The 9,451-nt window shown below is 50.8% G+C and overlaps 1 pseudogene; it reads left to right on the top strand.

Annotated features, from left to right (window-relative positions):
* Positions 1-8,975: 8,975 nt before the first annotated feature.
* Positions 8,976-9,123, top strand: LOC144105763 (U2 spliceosomal RNA; annotated as a pseudogene).
* Positions 9,124-9,451: the final 328 nt, after the last annotated feature.

The following is a 9,451-nucleotide window of genomic DNA, read 5'->3' on the forward strand; positions in this document are numbered from 1 at the left end:
CTCTGCGGCTTTCGGCGTGGTAACCCCGTGCTGCTCCTTTCTTTTGCGGGGTGCATGCAAAGAACGGGCAAATGGATCCAGTTCAACTGCTTAAGGAACAGTTGGACAATTTAAGGCCGTCTGTAGATGTATGTAACAGTTCAGCTGCTCGCTCTCCAAGAGATCTACATATTTTATTGAAACACACACAGGTTCCATCACGGCCTAGAAGGTCAATTCGAAATGCTTCTTTATGTGGGTCAATATTTCAGTAAAGTACAACGTTGGGCCAGCTGGTAACCATCCACCTTAAAACGGCGCACAAAAAGCACGAAAACACAGGGAGAACAGTACAGACGAGAGAGCACTAACAACTGATGCGTGGTCGAAAAAACGCCTCTCACTCGGTGAGCATGCGCCAGGAAGTTCAAGTGTCAACAACACAAAAACACATATCAAAAACATAACGTAGCTGTATGATAAACAGACGGAAGAAGCCAAGGGAAAACAAGGCAAAAAAACCTAAACCCATCTTGTGACCGAAGCACACATTCGGAACATGTAAAAGGCGTAAACTGCACGAAACCATAATCAGTACGCCTATCAGACGCGGAGGTGTTATTGCTGAAAAAACACTAGTTCCTCAGTATCTGATAGCCGTACTGGCAACGCTTTCATGCAGCGTCCAGCTTGTCATTAGCGGCGTCCAAAGTCAGACGCACCTCCAAAGTACGCACCTCCAGACGCACCAAAGACGCACCTCCTTTAACTCCCCGCGAACGCCAAACTGACCAAGGAAGTTCCGTTCGTACTCTCTCCCTCCACCTCACTCTCTCCGCTGCGGTGTTTGAAGACTTTCTTTCCCATCTACGATCCACCTATACATAGCAGTTCTATCTCTGCTACGACGCCACCCCCACTCTATGCCAGCTGTGGCGCCTACTGTTCACGTATCTTTTTTTTCCTCTTTGTGCTAACTCTGCCCTCCCTCTTTAATATTCTTCTGACAATGCGTTTGTTTTTTTCCGTGCCTTGTGCCCACCTTTTTTTTCTATATCAGCGTGCTTACTCCTTCTCTCGTTTCATCTTGCCTTTCCTCCAAAATACTGTTGACACTCTAAACGAAGCAAATGTAAATAAATTGCGCCAAAGAGCGCTAGAGGGAAACGAGGAAGGGTGACCACGGGAGAACGCTTGTCCTGGCCGCCTGGGCCTCGGCAGACTCATTGGGCACTGGGCAACAGTGAGCGAACGCAGAAAAAATGGCTGTGGAAAGTTGTGTCTACACGCTGGTCGGATTCCGGGGCGAACTGGCCGCAAAGGTCTCGCAAAGGTCTAAGGTTCATGGTTTTCATAAGATCCTGGAAGAGCTCAAAAGGCAAAGACGTCCAGAAAGGCGGACACACAGAGCGCTGGTCTGTCCGCCTTTCAGGGTCCTCATATAGCACGAACACTGCCGATGTTGACGATTCGAAGGCTGAAAATGAAGGCTCTTAACTCGTTCTCTGTGCAAAAGGGAAAGGTAGGTTTGAAAAGGAATCTTCACTGTTCCAATCTGCATGTATATGTCCTAAAATAAAGTGTAAATCAGCACTGCTGTAGCCTGCGTTTGTGCTGGTTCAGTGCGCATTCAGTCGTCTCAATGCAGTATGCAAAAGTGAGCATCACTTAGCTGCACGTGCCACCGCAAGCTGCATGGAGTTTTATGCATCGATTGCTGGCTCACATTTACAGAATACTTGCGAGCAGCATAAACTTGCCGGGAACTGCACAAATGTACCGCCGTTCTTTGTTTCTTTCTTCTTTTTTCTTTCTATTCTATTTTTATTCTTTCTTCGCTCTAATAAGATAACGATAAGTTGTCGCAGAACCTGCTTGTCGTGCCTATGCCAGAACCATCTTACAGCAGTATGTGGCTAAAAACAGCGGTATACAGGGACGAGCCAACCACTTATAAATGCTTATCTTGCACAAAACAAGTTTATGATTCACAAGGAGTGGTACCCTCCATATCTCACCATGTTACGTATGCAAATGTATTCCACTAGTTTCTGTAAGTAATAATGCAAAATTATACAAAAGTCTAATCAGCAGTCGATTTTTGAACCTAAATACCCCAACATAGCACGACGAAGCCACAATACATATTTGCCTGGCGTGTTTGCACGCAACTTTTCACGGAAACTTTTTATCCGAAAGTATTCAATCGTACGATCACAATCTTGCGGCTAACGACCGATAAAGCGATGCAATCGCATATGAACTGTACCGCCAGCAATGTATCGGCCGTGATCGATCCAGTCGGTGTGAAATAGATAGTGAATTCTGAAGAGCAAGTACAATTCCCTGGACGTATGCACTGAAGATGGGAGTGCGATCAGTCTACGCAACATTTGCCGCGCACACATGGGATCAGAAACGGAGGACCCAGTGCAGAGCGAATGTCCACTCTTGAAGGCGCCGCAGGCCTGTTGCACTTTTTCTTCGCGCTGTGTTAAATCATAATATAAATATCTAGGAATCTATTCAAAGGCAAATTCCTCTATAGCTAGTTTCGAATGTACTTATTACTGATTGCGAATGTTAATTAAGCACTAATTCCGAATGGCAATCACAGGCGCAGCCAGCGCATTGGTAAGATTTGACGAGCTTTTGAGGCTTCGTTGCTACCCTGGTTCTCCGGACGTGTGATTTCAGCGAGCTTGACTTAGTTAGCCTCAGGCAATAACCGTTCGCGTCATGCGCACTGCAGCACCGAAATTAAAGCACACTAGAAAGAAAACAGCTGCCGTTCACCCGCCTGTGAATGCACAACTGCGTGATCCCGCATTTCAATATGACGGCGATAATCCAAGATCATAGCCGGCAGCGTTCTTTTCAAATGGTGTATAGAGAGAAGAATTCAATTATCTTAGAAATACATCGACTCACCCCCCGAGTTTCAACGTGTCTCGAGAACGTATCGCGCTCGTTGGGAGCTCGTACAGAGGCTGAAACAGCTCGAATAGAAAAACGCGTGGGCGAGATGAACCAGCGCAGTTGGCAGGATCAATGACCGGAAAAGACGTTGATGAGAAATGCAGGTGCCTAATCCTGACTGCCTCGTTGTCAGACAAAGCATGCTGAACGACGGCTCCAACCGCCTTGCTTGTAAGCCTCGGTCGGCCTTCAGTGGATGAGCATGAACGAAAGGTGCTCCTTATGGAAACTACTGGGAAAAACCCCTTCTCCCCTAACTCCCCGCGAGCGCTAAACTTACCGAGAAAGCGCCGTTCGCTCTGTATTCCTCATCCTCACTCTCTCTGAAGCCGTGCTCAAAAGACTCTTTCCCATCTCTCCACGTCGTATGCCCAGGAGTTCTCCCTGCTTTGACGCCAATCCTGCTATATCTGTGCTGTGACTCCTGCTGTTCAAGTAGCTATTTTTTGCTGCATTTCTCACCTCTTCCCTCTCTCTTTATTGTTCTTCTGACTGTGCGTATATTTTTTTTCTTTGCATGCTTTATACCCAACTCTTTCCCCCTTTCAGGATGTTTACTCCTTCCCTCGTTCCTTCTTGCTTTTCCTTCGGAATGCTCTGTCACTATCTACGAAGCAAATGTGGCGGAGAGGATGAACGTGAGCGAGAGAGACGCGAAGAAGGGTGAACGCGGGTAGCAGTAATATTAGAAGACTTTAGTGACAAGGAAATAAAAGACTCTAGGAGAAATATACAATGATGGTGTCTTCATTTCAAGACTCAACTGGCCTTGCCCGCCGCTCTAGCCTGCGTAACAAGTGTGCGCTGCTGATCAAGCTCTCAGCTGAGCAGAGAGGTCTCCCATTGCTCCTTCGTTCTATGTGTTGTTATGCCCGGAGATTTCGGGCTCTTACACCCCCATGTAATGTGCTATGCATCGGGCCGGTCTTCTCACCACTGACATTCGCCTTTGTAGCGCTCGGGGAAAATGATGTATTTGTAAAGATTGTGGAATGTATCGGTCTCGAGTTGCCTCCAGTCCCGAACGTCCTGAGCGTTACGCTTCTTATGTCGAGGGGGGAAGTGCTGTCGTTGTGTTCTTAGGAAGTGGAGTCGTGTGTTGTAGGTGACGGGCACTTCGGGAAGAAAGCTTGAGTCTGGGTTGCAGCCCGCTCGCTTGGTATGTACTCGAGCTAGTGCGTCCACGACCTCGTCGCCCTCTAATCCCGCGTGACCAGGCACCCACGTTATCTGATGTCTTAGGGAGGAATTGGCGCTCATAGGGTTGGTTACTATGCCCCTAGCTTTTTCGGTATCCTGCCTGCAAGTAATAGCCGACAGCCTGCTTGAGAGTCGGTCATAACGTGTACACCCTGGCTGCGGGCTTCGCCGTACTGGATCGCCAGCAGGATTGCTGCCACCTCTGCTTCCGTGATCGTCGCGTGCTTCAAAGAGGCGCTGACAACCTCGTTATGGGTGGAGTTCACCGCAACTGCCGTCGATCGCGTGACCTCGCTGTGTCTTGCTGCGTCGACGTGCACCGTGTGGAGGCTGCGTGCCGCCGTTCGCTTGAAGTAGTCTATTCTGACTGAGCGTCTGCCCGACCCGGCCCCGCTCGACATGTTTTTTGGGAATCGGGGAGGCGTGCACCCGCGAGCGATATGTTGTCGGGAGGTTGGTCGTGCTCTGTATTATCTGTGCGTCTGTCGGGTAGCCCTCCCGCTCCAGAGTTTGCTTACCGGTGTCCGTGCGAAGGAGGCGTGCATTATGCGAGAGGAGGACAGCCTCGTGGATCTCCTCGCATGAGATGGAGGGGATGAGCGCCTCTAGTTCGGCGTTTCAAGTGTGGGTAGGAATGCCCAGCGCAAGTTTGTACGAAGTGCGTAAAATGGCATTGAATTTGGTGAGTTCCTGTCGAGTTAATTGGAGGTACGGTAGGCAGTAGGAAACGCGGATCAACAAACGTGCCTGGACGAGGCGTAGCCTGTCCCCCTCGAGCATGCCTGTCCGGTTGCGTGCCACTCTTACTGATCATTTTGGCGACTTGATGTGTTGTGGTTGAAAACAGCTTGATAGCGTGGGTGGCTTTTCGATTACTCTGGAGCCATAAGCCAAGGATGCGTATCTGTCGGGTCTCCTGGACGAGTACGCCATGTAGGAGGACCTGAATGTCTCCTGGAGACTTGCTGTTACATCCTTCTATGCGGATGATCCTTGACTTTTCCGGGGCACAGCGCAGTCCGCAGTGAGAGCCCGCGTCCTCGACCCAGATGGCAGCTTGCTGCAGAGTTTCTTCTTTGGTCTCCGGAGAGCCTTTGGTAGTACATATAGTTATGTCGTCGGCGTACAGTGTAAATTCGATGTTCGGTACTGTTTGAAGGCTTCGTGTCACGCCGACCATCGTGATGTCGAGAAGGAAAGGGGAGATGATCGAACCCTGGGGCGTGCCTTTGTGCGGCATGTCGTGGGGGTCCGAACGTGTATCTCCTATGCCGATCGTAGTTGTTCTGTTGGATAGGAAATTTTGGACGTAGTGAAAGACGCGTTCCCCACAATTTTTAGTTGTTCAGTTCTGTGAGAATGGCATGGTGAGACACGTTGTTGAAGGCACCTTTTAGATCAAGGGTCATTACAAGGGGCTCCCCTCCGCTGGGAACGTGCGCCAGTACCTCCTCCTTGAGTCGAAGGAAGGAGTCTTTTGTGGATAGCCCGGATCGGAAGCCGATCATGGAAGGAGGGAAGAGGCTGTTGTCTTCGATGTAGTTTTGCAGACGAGTTTGGATCACCCTCTCGTATAGCTTGCCCAGACACGACTTGAGGGAGATGGGGCGGAGCGCCTCAAGTGTGGGCAGCTTCCCCGGCCTTGGGATGACGATGATTTCGGAGTGTTTCCACTCTTGAGGGATGATATTCTTTTCTCAGAGCTCATCGTTAATGTACTGAGTTATATCCTGAATTTGGTCCTTGTCAAGGATGCGTATTACGGCGTTGGTGATTTTGTCTGCACCTGCTGCAGTATTAAGAACTCAGGATCACGCCGCAGCGTATACTTCTGCCGTCGTTATGGGGGTATCTAAAGCTCGATTTGGGGTGCCCTGGTAGGTAATCGTGCTAGGTGTTGTAGTCGCAGTTCCTATATATCTGTCGCGGAGCGCTGCGAGAAGAGCTGCGTTGTCACCCGGGAACAGGCGGGAAATCCGCTTGAATGTACGGGTCCCTTCGGGCTTGGACTTGGTTGGGTCTATCAAGTTTCTGAGAATTGCCCATGTCCGAGACGTGCCCAAAGAAAATCGCAGAGACTCACAGAGACTCGCAAAACTGTTGTCTGTTCTTATGCGAGAGTTTCGTGGCATACGTTTGTGCCTCTTCCGTGAGCTCGACTATACGGGTTCGAAGTTGTTGGTTCACCTTCTGGGTCTTCCAACGGCGAACCAGTTTCGCCCGCTGATCCCATAATTTAGTAGGCGCCTGTCTACCTCAGGTGTCTCGTCTGTGCGCTGTACAACTTCGGTGGCGGCGCTGTAAGCCTGGTGAAGGGCCGCGCTCCAATCCTGGATAGATCATATATGTCCCGTGGGGATTTCCGAGATGCAAAATTTTGGCCAGTCCGTTATTCTGGCTGGCCCAATGCTTCTCCGGATTTCGGACGAAGTGATAGAGGTGCTTATGACGCAGGGGTCTCTCCCCAATGTTTAGATTATTGTCGGTTCACTTCGAGTGGCTTACGTCCTTGACCAGTGTGAGGTCAGGACAGCAGTCTCTAGTCAAACTGTTTCCCCCTCGTGTGGGAACGGCAGAGTTAGCTAGGAGTTCCAGTCCTATCGTGTGTATCGCTTTCACTATAGACTGACCTCTTGCCGTGTTATCGCAATACCCCCCCTCACTGTGGGGCGCGTTGAAATCTATGATCACGAGCTGATTACACTGCGCTTTGGGAGAGGCAGCCAATAGTATATCTGTAAAGTCCCCTTTCCTAGGTTTGGGGGGCTTGTAGACATTTATGATAAATGTGCTTGCTTGGCGGCGCTTTTTGGGCACAATCTCGGCCGTCAAGTGTTCGGCGTCCGGTACTGGCAGGACGTGCTCGACCACAGTTACCTCTTTTGTCACTAGGATAGCAACCGACGGCATCAGAGGCTGGCTAATCGTGTAGTATCCCGCCAGCACCGGGGCTTTACCGGAGGCCACTTCTTGGAGGCAGATAACGTCTGGACGGATTGGAGTGGTGACAATGAATTGTTTGAGAAGATCCGCTTTGCGCTTGTAACCTCTACAATTCCACTGATAAATTTCTTTGTGTTCTGCATTTTGGCTGCTAATAATGTGCGTGGCCATATTGGACGTGACGGAATATCGCTGCTGACTGAGCTGGTGCGACTGCGTAACTGCGAAGGGCCCTGGCCGTGTTCGTCCGACATGGCTCGTTCACGGTACTGAGTTTAAAGTGCCTGAATGGCAGTTGTGTGCTGATTGAGAAGAGTCTCGTGTCGCGTGAGTGTATGGTAAAACACTTTCAATTTTCTCCGTTAGTGTTTGGAGAAGTGTGGACATTGAGACCTGCAGAGAGTTCATTATCCGTTCTTCAGTGTGGCGGATCATTTCGACGATTGCGTATTCTGTCGGTTTTGCGAGGGGAGGCTCTGCGTCTTTACGTGGGTGCGGAGGTGCTTGGTTCTGTTTGAAGACCTGTTCTAATTTGGCCCTTAGGGTCTGAATATTCGTGTTTTGGTCGGTTATCTTGGCCCTTTGGGACGCAATGGCATTCTGCAGCTGTTAGATACGGGGGTCGATCGAAGAAGCGAGAAGCCCCTGTACTTTCTCTGCCCAGCTCACCTGCTTCTCGCCTTGTGGTTGCGTCTTCTGAGCTCGTTTTCCCTCGTCCGCAGCCAGAAGGGCTGGGGGCTGGACTGGTGTCTTCGTCCAGGGTCTGGAGTTGGAACGGCTCCATGAGCGGCTGCCGCTCTGGCTATGACCTGTAGTGTCCTCGTCGTCCGATGAGAACCGACTGTTGTTGTAGATTCTGGGTCCCACGTGTTCGCCTGACTGATGAGTCGTCTTCTTGACGGCTTTGTTAGTGGTGGGTCCTGGTGTTCTGGCTGGCTCTAGACGTTTTGGGCTGGCTCTAGACGTTTTGGACACTCTAGGGTTCCCGTCTCGTATTCCCCGGCGCAAAGTGCGCACTTGGGCTGGCACTGATGTGTTAGGGGTGGGTGCTGGGCCCCACACAGGCGGCAGATTCTGACTTTGGGTGTCGGACAGACGTCTGTGCTATGTCCGGGCTGCATATATAGCTGGCAGAATTGCCTGGCTGGCTTGTACGTGAAGCACGGGTATTCGCAGCCGTCGTAGCATACGAATCGGGGGAGCTGGGGTCCTTCGAGCGTGAGAAGGGCTGTCGTCGAAGAGCCGAGAATTCTGGCGTCTAAGAGCTCGACACGGTTGTCTCTGATGCGCATCCACGCCATGACGGTGTCGCGTGTCTCCCGGGGATCGAGTCCGCTAATGACCTCTCGGAGTGTGGTTCATGGAAAGAGGACGTACACTCGCGCACGGAATGGGGCCTCTCGTCCAGGGTGAGGTGGGCGATTTGACAAAGCTCCGCTGTTGTTTATTCGTGCGGCTGCTGATCCCGAGGATGTTGGGTTGTCAAATAAAATAGGGAATTTATAATAAAATTATGAAGGAAAAAGATTCGAAGAAGACGACGTAGATTAACCGAAGACCAAAGAAGATGCAGCGCGGTGGGCACGGCAGCTGCGTCAAGATGCAGATAAACAACCCTTTCTTGTTCCTCGTCCAGGTATCGCTTGGGTTGCTGCCGGCAATGGCAAGGCTTGCACTGGCCTGCGATGCGCCAACGGACCGGCTTCACATTCGCGGCGGCGTTCGCGAAAATCTGATACCGCATCTAGCTTCAGTGGATCACCGTTACTACAGTGTCGTGGCCGTCGGCGGCACTCGGTCGGAACCAGGAAACTCACCGCCAGCCGCACCAACATTTCGCTTTATAAATCAAGGCACCGACCATCTACTCAGCAATATCCGGATTGTCCTGACCCGTGGAGTATCTGTTACGGGTCCAAGTTGGACTTATTTTTGGAAATGTGGCGGAGAGTTTGAAGGTTGCTTCACTCCAGCCAACGGTTGGCCCGGTATTGCACTACCTCCGGGATCGGCCTTGTCTTTAGCGCGTCTTTGCTATCCTGTCTTTCTATCCCCTCTTACAACGCTCCTTCTATCTGCACGTGGTAGCGGTTGTGGCTCGGCCTGAGCCAGTGAGCAGGCCTGTGCACTTTCCTTTCTTTTTTCCTGGCAGTAACAGACAGACTACTCGGCAGTGGGCACTGCAGCTACGTTAAGATGCAGATCACCAACCCTTTCTTGTTCCTCGTCCAGGTGAAGAAGTGCTACGGCAAATCATTTCGTAGTAACAGTGTCTGCTTGATACTGCTGCCGTGCCCGCGGCCATAGTGGATGTACTTCTGTGCATCTGTTTTCACTGCGATTTCTTCTG

Source organism: Amblyomma americanum, chromosome 9 (genome assembly GCF_052857255.1).
Source record: "Amblyomma americanum isolate KBUSLIRL-KWMA chromosome 9, ASM5285725v1, whole genome shotgun sequence".
Classification (NCBI taxonomy): domain Eukaryota; kingdom Metazoa; phylum Arthropoda; class Arachnida; order Ixodida; family Ixodidae; genus Amblyomma; species Amblyomma americanum.